Source organism: Pollicipes pollicipes, unplaced genomic scaffold (assembly GCF_011947565.3).
Source record: "Pollicipes pollicipes isolate AB1234 unplaced genomic scaffold, Ppol_2.1 Scaffold_3447;HRSCAF=4054_pilon_pilon_pilon, whole genome shotgun sequence".
Taxonomy (NCBI): Eukaryota; Metazoa; Arthropoda; class Thecostraca; order Pollicipedomorpha; family Pollicipedidae; genus Pollicipes; species Pollicipes pollicipes.
In genome coordinates, this window is record NW_023596297.1 from 40013976 (window position 1) to 40025463 (window position 11488).

The following is an 11488-nucleotide window of genomic DNA, read 5'->3' on the forward strand; positions in this document are numbered from 1 at the left end:
CTAAGCGGAAAGAAATATAACCTGGGTTGTTCATATCAAACAGCACCGTGGTTTCTAACGCCAGGGGGAGGGAGTCCGCACCCTACAAATATATTGAGGATCCGGTGAAAGTTGACCGTATATCTAAATGAGTGTGACACACTCAATAGCCAGTGGAAATGACGCACACGACGGCGCCGGCATGCAGAATTACGTTCGGCAATTGCGCGTAAAAATTCATCGGCGCGTATTCGACTGCTGCTCAAAGGCGGAGGCACTAAGGCTAATAGGGACGGAGCCTGAACGGTCATGGGTGCCGCAGGAGACCAACAAGGTACAAGGTGTCTCTCTTCAACAAGTATAGGGTCCTCAGAGCAAGCAAAAAGAACTCAAGGCCAGACATTTTCTCAGTCAGCAAAGAATGAACTTCGTTGACGTATGAACTCTTTACTTTTGCTAGCAATGGTTCTTGGTCATCTGTAGGCCCAAAGGCATCCAGTTTTGTTGTGCTTTTGTTGTCAGGAAACTGCGTCTGTCCGGCCGGTTATGGGCCCCTTCGGAGCCTTTACGTTCCCTCGGCATGGTTCATGGGACGTGGTCCTGTGACTCCCCCCCCCCCCCCACGCCCCCTCCACCCTCTGCATCCGCCACCGGCGGCCGAACAGCTGAATAAATGGGGTCCGGGAACAGCTGAATACATGGGGTCAAGTCCGGAGACACCCAGTTTTGTTGCGTTTCGTGCTTAAAAAACTGCACCTGTTCGACCGGCTATGGGCCCCTCGGAGCCAATGGGCTCCTTCGGGGCCCAAGCGGAGGAAGGGCAGCCATGCCCCGTGACCCCCCTTTCTGGATCCGCCCCTGCTTGTTACCGTACGTTTTGGGGAGATACGTCAGTTATTTTCCACTTTTTTGCGCTTCCCCCGAATTCAGTTTGCCCTTGATGTCGGACTGTCGTGGGGAGAAGGTGACTGATCCTAAGCCTGAAGTGTCATTCAGGTAACCACGACGAAATCTCAAATGGGAGCACCGTCAATCCGATATGGGACCCGAAGTGCGGGCTAAAGGTCAGTGAGGGGGCGCGGGTCGGACCCTCAAATACCAGCGAGAGGGCCCGTTGCACTGATTGGGCCCCGGTCTGGGCTTGGGAGCCCATTTCCCAAGCAGGGACAAGGTCAGGACCCGCGATTTACATTGATTAGTGCGCCCCGAGCCAATGAGGGGCCCCTGTGTCGGCCAGGGGCACACAGCGCCTAACCGGAGGTCCGGTATTGACAAGGGCCCCCGAGTTAGTCAGGGAGCCTGTACGAGAGTGCCCGAAGAGGGACCGATGTGCCCTTCAAGACTGATGATAAACGGGCGGATGGGAAGGCTGAATGGCCGAAAGGGTCGAAAGCCTGCAGTCCATCCTGGCCCGCATGGCTGTGATCCCAAATGTCAGCCAATATGCCTTTTTCCCCGATTGTCGGCCCCTGGTACAGTGCGGGCACCTATTTCGGCCGGAGACCACTACACCGAATAGTTGACTCCGTGTTGTTGTGAGCCCTGTGGCCCCATTTTTCTAACAGGAACGAGACTGAGGCCCACGATTTACATTGGTCGGAGTCCCTACAACAGTGAGTGGTCTTTTGACGGTCAGGCCCCCAGAGTGTCCAACAGGGGGTCCTGTGACGGAAGGAATCCCGAGTCGGCCAGGGGTGACCCGTCGTATGTCGTAACACATTGTTCAGGCAGTGATAAGATAGACTCCAGCAGACCAATGAGTTCGATATCTGGGCTAGACAGGAATGGGCAGGGTACACAGGCCAGGTGAGACTACGTGCACTTGGCACACATGCACTACCCCGTCCCGCACAAGTGCACATTCCTGGTATATGTGGTACCTGTATAGACCACACAGGGCTTTTTATGGCGCCCGGACAGGCTCTCGGTCCCAACATGTCACAAGCACTTGTGCATCTTGTGCAGGTAGTCTTGCACTGACATATTTATGTCGGTGATGGTCTTCAGGGCCATCACCGATCAGCCATTTTCTCTTTGCGCCGCATGCTCCATGTTCCATGTGAGACAAATTGGCTTCAGTGACGTACGTGTCTGAAACAGGTTCCATCCTTTGTGGTGCTATGCATGGAAAGAGATTGGATGTGATGCACAAGATGATGTTCGTACCAAAATGTGACACTGTCAATTTCCCATGATGTATAATTCAATAATTCAAGACGGCTTAAAAAGACAGGTCCTTGAAAGCAAATGCCGGTTCCATCCACACGCGTTTGGACTGAACTGGTCACCCACAATTTGTCCGTTTCTAACGTGGTTTCGGGATAACTTAATTGGTGTCATGATCTACCACTAATGACAAAGAGGGGTGCAGGCCATTGGCCTGTTATTGAGTATCAAAATGATATATTTGCCATAATTCAGCATTGTTTGTATTCTATTGAATCATTATTATTGAAATGAATCTCGACATAGATTTTAATATTATTAGTTTTAGGATGGATTCGTTCCATTTTGAGCAATACTTAAGTGGGCACACTCGCAAATTAATTTGTTGGAACCCACTGATTCTGATACGTTTATGCATAAGGTAACGAATTAATCTTGATGTCTCGTAATTTTGAAGTTTTTGTCCGGAAACTGAGTAAGCACTGTATGAGATCTGCTCGCCGAACTTACCTGTAAGATCTTCTCGCGGAGCTCCCTGCGGATGTTGACCTTGTCGAATGTGCGCTGGACACCCGTCACTGCCGTTCCGGCATGCCAGCATGTGTGGAGACCACATGAGGAGTCATCTCTCTGCTGCGGTGTGTTACCAGGGACCACCAGCGCCCAGTCTTCCCAGCGCATTTCGGCACGGGGGTCGGCTTGCGCGGCTTCGATTATCCCCTGGACGTGCCCAATGACAGGGACGTCGGGATCCGGAAACATCGAGTCCAGGTGAAGGATCGCTTTTTGTTCATGGCATACCACGATTAGTGCCCAGCGGTTGCCGCGGCGGTTGTAAGGAAGCATCCGCACTTTGGCACTTGCCAGCTCCCTGCTTGCGCAGAATATTTGCGAGCTCACTTTTTAGGGGATATGCTCTCATAAGGGAGAGCCAGTAGGCCGCAAAATTCACAGCACTTCTTCCAGAGGCTGCCACCGCAGCCTGCAGATAGCCAATTATGAGATCATCAAGCCAGTATCACCGTCCAAAGTACTAAGACTGGCAGTGGAGCTGAACATTCTGTCCTTATCTTGAGTCGATGGGGCAGCCAGTGGGTGTCGCCCTTGGCTGTGGTCGCTGCCAACGGACCGGTCGCGGTGTCACCAGGAGCTCGGGGGCCGGTCGCGTTGTCACCGCCGATCCGTGGGTCGGTCGTGATGTCACCGGCAGCCCGGGGGCCGGCCGCGTTGTCACCAGGAGCCCGGGGGCCGGTCGCGTTGTCACCAGGAGCCCGGGGGCCGGTCGCGGTGTCACCAGGAGTCCGGGGGCCGGTCGCGTTGTCACCGCCAATCCGTGGGTCGGTCGTGATGTCACCGGCAGCCTGGGGGCCGGTCGCAGTACCACCGGCAGCCCGAGGGTCGGTCGCGGTGTCACCGCCAGCCTGCGGGTGGTTCGTGGTGTCACCGACAGCCCGGGGACCGGTCACTTTGGCTTCGCTAGCCCGGGGGCCTGGTCGCGGTAGCAAAATGGCAGCTTGGCTGGCGCATTCTGGCGTTCCATAATTGCTTCTGAGCCTTCGGGTTTCTTACCCACCATTGCTCCACCTGGCCTCCGGGGTTGTTTAGAGCATGCTCCTCGCCCTTCCGCTTTTTGCCTCGTGGCGCTGGTTTGGTCGCGATCGCTTCCACCTTCGCCAGGTCAGCTGTGGTCATTATTAACTTTCTGACAAAGTCGCCAGTCCGGAGATGGCTGCGGCCACGAAGCACCCGGTGCTTTAGGATGCACATGTGCGACTCAACTGCGGCGTTTGACGTCACTTTTTCGGAGACCATCTGACTCCATATTGGACCCAGTGGCATAATCGTCGCCAGCATGTGGTGCACCAGACCCGGACAGTACCATGGGCTGGTCGCCTCCGATGCGTGCCTAACTTCGGCCCTCACGCGGGCGTTCACTTGGTCAAAATGCCGACCGAACGCTGAAATGGAACGATGGTCCTTGCCAGTATGTTCCCAGTGCTCCTCGTCCTCTTCTAGATCTAGAACATGCTCTTCGTCTTTGTTAGCCTCAGCTGTGTCTGCCGACCGTTGTACGTCTACATGTAGCTGCGGTTTGTTTTAGAGAGGGCCAATATACAAATGTTCTCAAAGATGGTGTCCATTTCCCTCAGGAGCTTAGCGTGCTGCGGTCGGGTAAATAACCACATGTAGCCAGCTGCTGCATCACGTGGTACACCTCCCTTTTTCAGGACGTAACGAAATCGGTGAGAAGCATGTGCGCCACACATGCTGATGATCGTGGCAGTCCTGTACACGCCTGCCACGACCGCCTGCCAGCATGTCCCCAAGTGCCTTAAGAGAGTCGTAACTACGATACCTTCCGACACGGCGTGTAAAAGCGCCCAACTGAAACCCGTCACCATCCTCCGTGGCGTTAGTTTTGCGCCGGTGATCAGCTTGTAATCACGGGATAGTTGACCGGGGAAGTGTTGTATCGTAGGAACTGTATGGTTTTCCGCGATTAAATGACCCAGAGGGAAGTATTCTGGGTCACCCTCTGCAACAGTGGTGTAGAGCAGGGGCCATTTCTTTCCTATCTGTCGCGTGACTGCTCCAGACGCGTCAATGTGCAGAGTCGTTGGCTGGCGGTGGTATCTTTTCAAGAATCACTCCCTGTACAAGTGAACAATGAGTGGAACCTTTCCGATAAGTTGTATGCCTCCGGGGAGTACTTTGCTCGAGGAGTCTTCCTCCCTGGACACTTCCATCGTACATGTGAGATCCTCTACACCGTCTGCTCAATGCCGCCGTAATACCCCGCTGCTTGTCTGCGCTTGTAAAATTGCTGTTTTGTATGCGCTCTTTTGCCCTCAACAGAGCTATTGTCACAGCAGCCAGATAACACGCGCGGAGTATTGTCTTTGCTTGCGGATAAAAACACGCATAGAAAAGACCGTTTAACAACTGTTTGTAACAACTGCAAGTTTGCATGGATTAAGTCCGTCACGATAAGCCGCTTACGGTATCAGTTTCATGAGGTGAAATGATCCTCATGCAAAAACCTTGCTTGGCAAAACAGAGGTCTGAAAAAGTTCAGTACCGAACTGCTTGCATCATGAACCCACATATGGATAGGTTCGTTTGCAATTGCTTTCCAAGGATGCAGGTTATCTAACAAAACTACCTTCACTAAGGTTTTTCTCCCATGTATTATGTGGATACGGGAACATTCATCCTTAGGTGTTTGTTACCGACCAAGTTATTTTCACATTAGTGAGCACGTAAAGTTGCAATTCATATGTATGATGTGTGCATGACGATGTCCAGATCAAACGGTCGCCAGAAATTTAGTGCATCAGACAGAGATACTGACGCCATCGCTAACGACGAGAAAAGTGCATTTTAACTCACACCATTGCAAGCTACGGTTGCATGGCACAGGTCATGTATGCTGCTAACGCCCAAAGATGTGCGTTATTTGGACTTCCATGAAACCCTTAGAATGGCCGCACCAGAAGGTAAAAGGGTTTGCTTAAGTTCAAAACCACCATGTAGCCTGGATGGCGTGTAGAAGCACACGGACGCTTGCTTCATGTTTCGAAAACTGGAATTGGTTGGAAGCTTTAAGTCATCACATAACGGTGAAGAAGGGTAGAAAAGCACCGCTCCAATTCAAGTCGTGCGATAAGGAGTTCAGGAATTGGAAGTTATTTGCCGTTGCCAAGTTCATCTTTGTGCCTAAGGGATGTTATGACAGCCATTGTTCCGCTTTTAGCGTATTTCATTGAGATTTTGTTTGAGGCTGACGAGCATTTCCCAAACTATGTTTGGACGGAACACCGAATAGCTTAAAATAGCCAAGCTCCATTCTAAGGCCAACAAATGAGCCTAACCCTCAAACAGAGCATTCAGGCGGCATCGGAGAGGTGGTGCGAATAATTTGAGAAATGGGTGATCGATTTTTCCTGAAACGTCCTCATAACAGTGCCTTGCGTGCAAACAATGGATGATGCATCACTGATGCTGAAGATCTTTTACGTCCGCGTTTTGTAAAGCAATGTTTGTGTTGTCAGCGTTGAATTGCTTAAGATTGTTTAAGGTAAATTATGTACTATACTTTATGGATGAAAACTTGTCACCAAGGAGCTTCTGCCTCCCCATGAACATTTTGCCATAACCGATATTTGGCAGGCGTTCTTTAAGCTATGCAAACATTTCCTTACGAGGTCTTCGGTAGTAGCTTGTGGGCACGTTGGTTTACCATACGCACTTCAAACCATGCGTATTACACGCATTTCCTCACAGCAAACTGTGTGTAAATTTGCGTCATGCACAAGTTTTTCGGAGTTTTTTTCGACAATCTTTGTCGCGGTGATGACTTACAAAAGGATTCCAATGTTAGCGTTGTCTGCAACAGCATCATACAACCGTTAACTAGTACCTGCAAGCTCACACTGTTAGGGCTTTATTCGAAACTACTGCAATTAAGCTGTGAATTTAAGCCGGAGCTGAGTGACAGTGCCCTCTGTATACATGCCATTGAGCATGGGGATTCCTTCAGAAACAAGGCATGTTCCTTGCACCAAACCCCGGGAGCGGCAGACGGAGCCGCCCGCTGACCACATACCGGCGACGCCGGCAGTCCACCTGCCTAAACCCGCCTTCCCATCGATCGCACCCCGCTGCGCCTGACACCGCCGGATCTGATCCTTGCCTCTGCCGGCGCTGACTCACCCCTGCCCCTGCTTGGTCGCACGAGCGAGGCAAGTTGTCAGGAATTGGAGGGGAGGGGGGGGGGGGATCAGGAGCATCTGAGGCGTTTTTTTTTCATATACCGTCGCAACTTAGCGCTCAGTTATCTCGATGGTTTTTCGAGGTAGATTTGATCCCCTAAGCCCTCGCCCAAATGACGCGATGACATACTTTGCCTATGCTTGGTGGTCATATCGTCCCCGCCCCTTTTGGAAACGAAAAGAAACGGAACAGGCAACAAGATAAAGTAACAAGTAAACAGCTAAGTTAACACCTAACAACAAATTACATGTAATAAGCCAACGGCAGGAATGGCAACGCATAGCATCCGTTGAATGCTTGAATGATTACCACTTGGGACGAGGTCGCAGAAAAGTGTATTTGTGCTAGAGCGCTGTTGCCGAGTCAAATTCTGACTAATGCGCGGCGAGCAAACTTTCGTCAACCTTGTTCTTGACAATATGGAGCGGTCTGCCTGTAATTACGGTGGTCAATCAATGAGGTGGAATTTGAAAGGGCAGATCGGTAAAGTCTGACAATGGCCCCACAAGGATGATAAAAAAGGAACCCATCAGGGCTGGGTATGTGGGTCTTATCTGCGCTGGTTTCATGGGTCCCAGCTGGACATACCCACGTGGGTTCCAACTGAGTAGTCCGGGTGAGACACATGTGGGTCACAGGCCCAGGTGGGCCACATGTGGATTTCAGTTTGCCTCCACATGGGTCTCAGGTGAGCTTCCCATGCAGGACACAGTTGGTTGCTCATGACATGTTCACATGGAACTGAAATGGGTCTTAACTGGGCAGCCCAGATGAGCTCCATGTGGGTCCCAGTTTAGCCCATATGGGCCCCAGCTGGGCTGCCCATGTGGGACCCAGGTGGTTGCCCATGGCATGCCCCATGGGATGGAGGTGGGCAGCCCTGATGGGCCCCATAAAACTTCCCATCTCGGACCCACACGTGTCCCAGTTGGACATGCTGGTTGGGGTTATGCATGGACGTCACTTGCAGCTGTGTTAAGTGAAACGGTGGTGCCGACACCTGGGCTGCCTGCGTAGGACTGGCCAGCATTTAGCCGGGTCCATTCGAAATGTTTCGGGCGAGGGCATATCCCGCTCGAGGCCGTGCCTCCCCTCCCCGAGGATCAGAAGTGCGTGTTTGACAACTGCGATGAAGTACACGTAACGGATGAATGTCCGGTCGGTGAGGCGTCCCTCGTTCACAACGCAGCAGCAGCTGCATCTTGATGATGGCGATGACGCTGTTTGGTAAGCACACCCTGTGAATGAGGATGCGCTAGACGCAGCTGCTTCTGTTCGATGTTTTACAGAGAAGAAACAACCCGCCGGCCGCTTTATGCCGCATGAACCGGATTAAGTATGTTTGACCCGCTTGCGGCGCGTAGACCGGATTGGTGTACTGGGGTCACTATGACCACCTAGAAATACCGTGATATAACACGTGGGGTACGCTGTGTATGCAACCTGCTGAGGTCACACCGTCCGCTCTAGGACGTACCAAGTGTACAACGACCACATTAGGACGCGTTGCGCAGGCAACGAAATGTGGCGTTCGCAGCGGGAGCGGGACGCGTGGCACGTTCTTGGAGCGTGCGGAGGACACCAGGACTGCCTTGGGATGCACGTGATGAACTTTGTATGCAGGATGCTAATCCTCAGGGGTGTCAGGGGGCGCGTGAGCCAGGGATATTGTTCAAAGTTAAAGCCATCACAGCGGGCTCTGCCGCAAGACTACACGTGAAGTCAAGTGGAGAAATGGGCGTGGTAAGAATGGCAGTTCGCGACAAGAACATCACACAATGTCCGGCTGACCTAAACAGGGGCGTGAAGATTGCCGGTTTCACCTACAAGCTGGGCTGACCTAAGACTGCGGTCACGTGCCATGGGTGGCGTAAACCACGTGGCGGCAAAGGTAAGAACGGCGAGCCTGACTACGTAGCTTACAGCAAACCTAGAACCTGTCTGCATAGAACCACGTCTGCAAAACCTATCATTAAAAATTAATATTTAGGTTTAGATATTTCCCTCCTAGGAGCATACCGCCGAGCGTAACGCTGACGCGCGTTCGAGAGCAAGAATCAAGGCAGTCCGGTATGATTTTGGTCGAGCCCTGATAAAGGCTACACAAGGTCACTGACATTAAATGAGCACCATTGACGTTCTGCTTAGAACAGCTGTGTCTAGGCTCGCGATGGTTGCATGGGAAGGTCCACGGGTGTCAATTTGTATTCTTTTACGATGGTCCTGCCCCCCCCCCCCCCCATGTTCAGTTGGCCCCCCCTCAATGTTGGCTTGATCCCCCGTCATTGCTTTCGGCTGGAATGCTACGAAAATACGTGGGTAAGAGGTGACCATAACACAGAGGCTAGCTTCTTTTATCTTTCTGCGCGGTCGCGTCTCGTACCACTCTCATAACAGAAAGTCATGTTTGCCCTCGCCACAAGATACAAATCGTAATAGCTAAGCGGGGAAATGATGCAATAAACTTAACATAACTAGCGTCGAAAGACACGCAACGGTTTACGAGGTTAAAGTGAAAAGCTTTGGAATATGGGAATGACCTAAGTCCATCATGGCTTACCCCGTCCCCGTCCCCACAACAAACTGCGCACCGGCTCCCATGGCCGCCAAAGAAGAGCGGCATCGACGCCCTAGGGTGACATCTTAAGGGGCGCCTTCGCGTGCCGGTCATAACAGACGCCTATGTCCAGTGCCGGCTCCCTGGATCTAGCCCTGCCTGCCTTCTTTACTGCTTAAACTAAAGACTTAAAAGTTATACAAAGATTCAGAACATATATTGCGTTGAATCCTAGTTTGACTCAGGGGCCATGGCGTATGGACCCCAAAGGTGGACACAGGTGAGTTCAAGTAAAGCCTAACACACACTGAATTTAGTACACCTGACACTTAGTTTCCGAGATCTCGGAGGGGAATCACATTGACCCCCCCCCCCCCCGCACACACACCTGAGCGGATGGTATTCAACCGGCCACCCAGGCGCGTGTTGGGGAGGTAATTCTGTCAGAGCATCTTAGACAATTTGTAACCGCCCGCACGAACCCGTCCGTGGTGGCAAATGAACAACGTGAACCAAAAATGTTGAGCGGTGCCCAACTTTGGCAGCTCTAGTGACGGCCACATATGTTAAGCCGCACACTAATAACGCCAACGCCCACTTTTCCCCCTGTTTCAACTGAAGGGAGGAATACCTGCATTTCGATTTCCCGTTTGATGTGATTGACCTATGGAGCTGGCACAACGATGCTTGTGAAGGAGTCATCAGTTTATTGTTTGGCCAAGGTCGGATGATTGCGAACCAAAAATCATGCATGGGTTTCAAAGTTCTCATGATACTTATGTTGTTAGCTGGGTATGACCACTGCATGTTTTTTTTTTGGTGCGTTTAAAGCTACCACCTGAAACTTTCACCAGAATTATCAGGAGATTATACTCTATGCGTGAGCTGATTCTGGTGCCAATTCAAGAAGTCCGGTTTTTTGGCCTTGACTTCTTCGACCTGCTCTAACTACTTGGTCTATATTGCTGCGGCTTAGCAGCTTCACCAAAACAATCAGAAGACTTAGACCTATCTATGCACCGATTTTGAATCACATCCAAGTAGTACGATTTTTTACCTTGAATTTGACTGCGCTATATCTCCAGTCTTCTTTAGCTGCCACTTTGCAATTTTAACGGAATATTCAGAAACAAATGTTCTATCAGTGCACCAATTTTGGTACAAATACAAGTAGTCCTATTTTTGACCTTGAAATGTTAAACATGCCGCAATTTTTTTCGTTTTTCAAACTGCGACGTACACATTTTAGGAAAATGATGACGAAATTAAGCTTAATCAATGTAATAACTTTGAGGGGAATCAGAATAGTCCGATTCAAGGCCATAAAACAGAGGCCAGGGTCGATTTTTTACCTTGAAATGTTTGACCTGCTATAGCTTTTTTGCCTTTAGACCTGCAACCTAGCAAATGCACCAGAAGAATCACAAGGTTAAGGTCTATCTGTGTGCAAATTTTCAAAAAGATTGAAGTAGTCCGCGAACATCGATCTCAATGTGAATCTGAATCTGGTGCCAATTTGACGCGCGTGATATTGCGCGCGAAAAACCCGCGCCAACCGCGCGGTACAAATTGGCGCACTTTTTCAATTGTGGTGCTTGAAGGTTCATTCGGTGAGGATTTTCTTGTGCGCGTGGGGATTCTGTGTCTTAAGTGCCGACGTCTATGCCCACGCTGTACGTTATACTGTTGTCTCTGATGGTTTGCGAAAGCGCGAGCTTACTGCTTATGTCACATTGCTGACGGCTAACAACAGCCGTGGTTTGGCGAGGGGCAGGAGACGGGCGAAAGGCTCGCGGACGCTGGAGTGGACGGTGATAGCAGACCACTCCTGCAAGCAAATAAGACATCTATGAATGTACTTAACTTATGGCTATTTTTCATATTAACTGTTGGCAGCATTAAGCATCAAGGAAAGTAAAAAACAAGCTGCTACCTAACAAATTTGGGATTTTTGGTTCTATTGAGAGCAAAATCAGCAAACTTGGAAGTATAACATGTTTTGATGTGATAAAC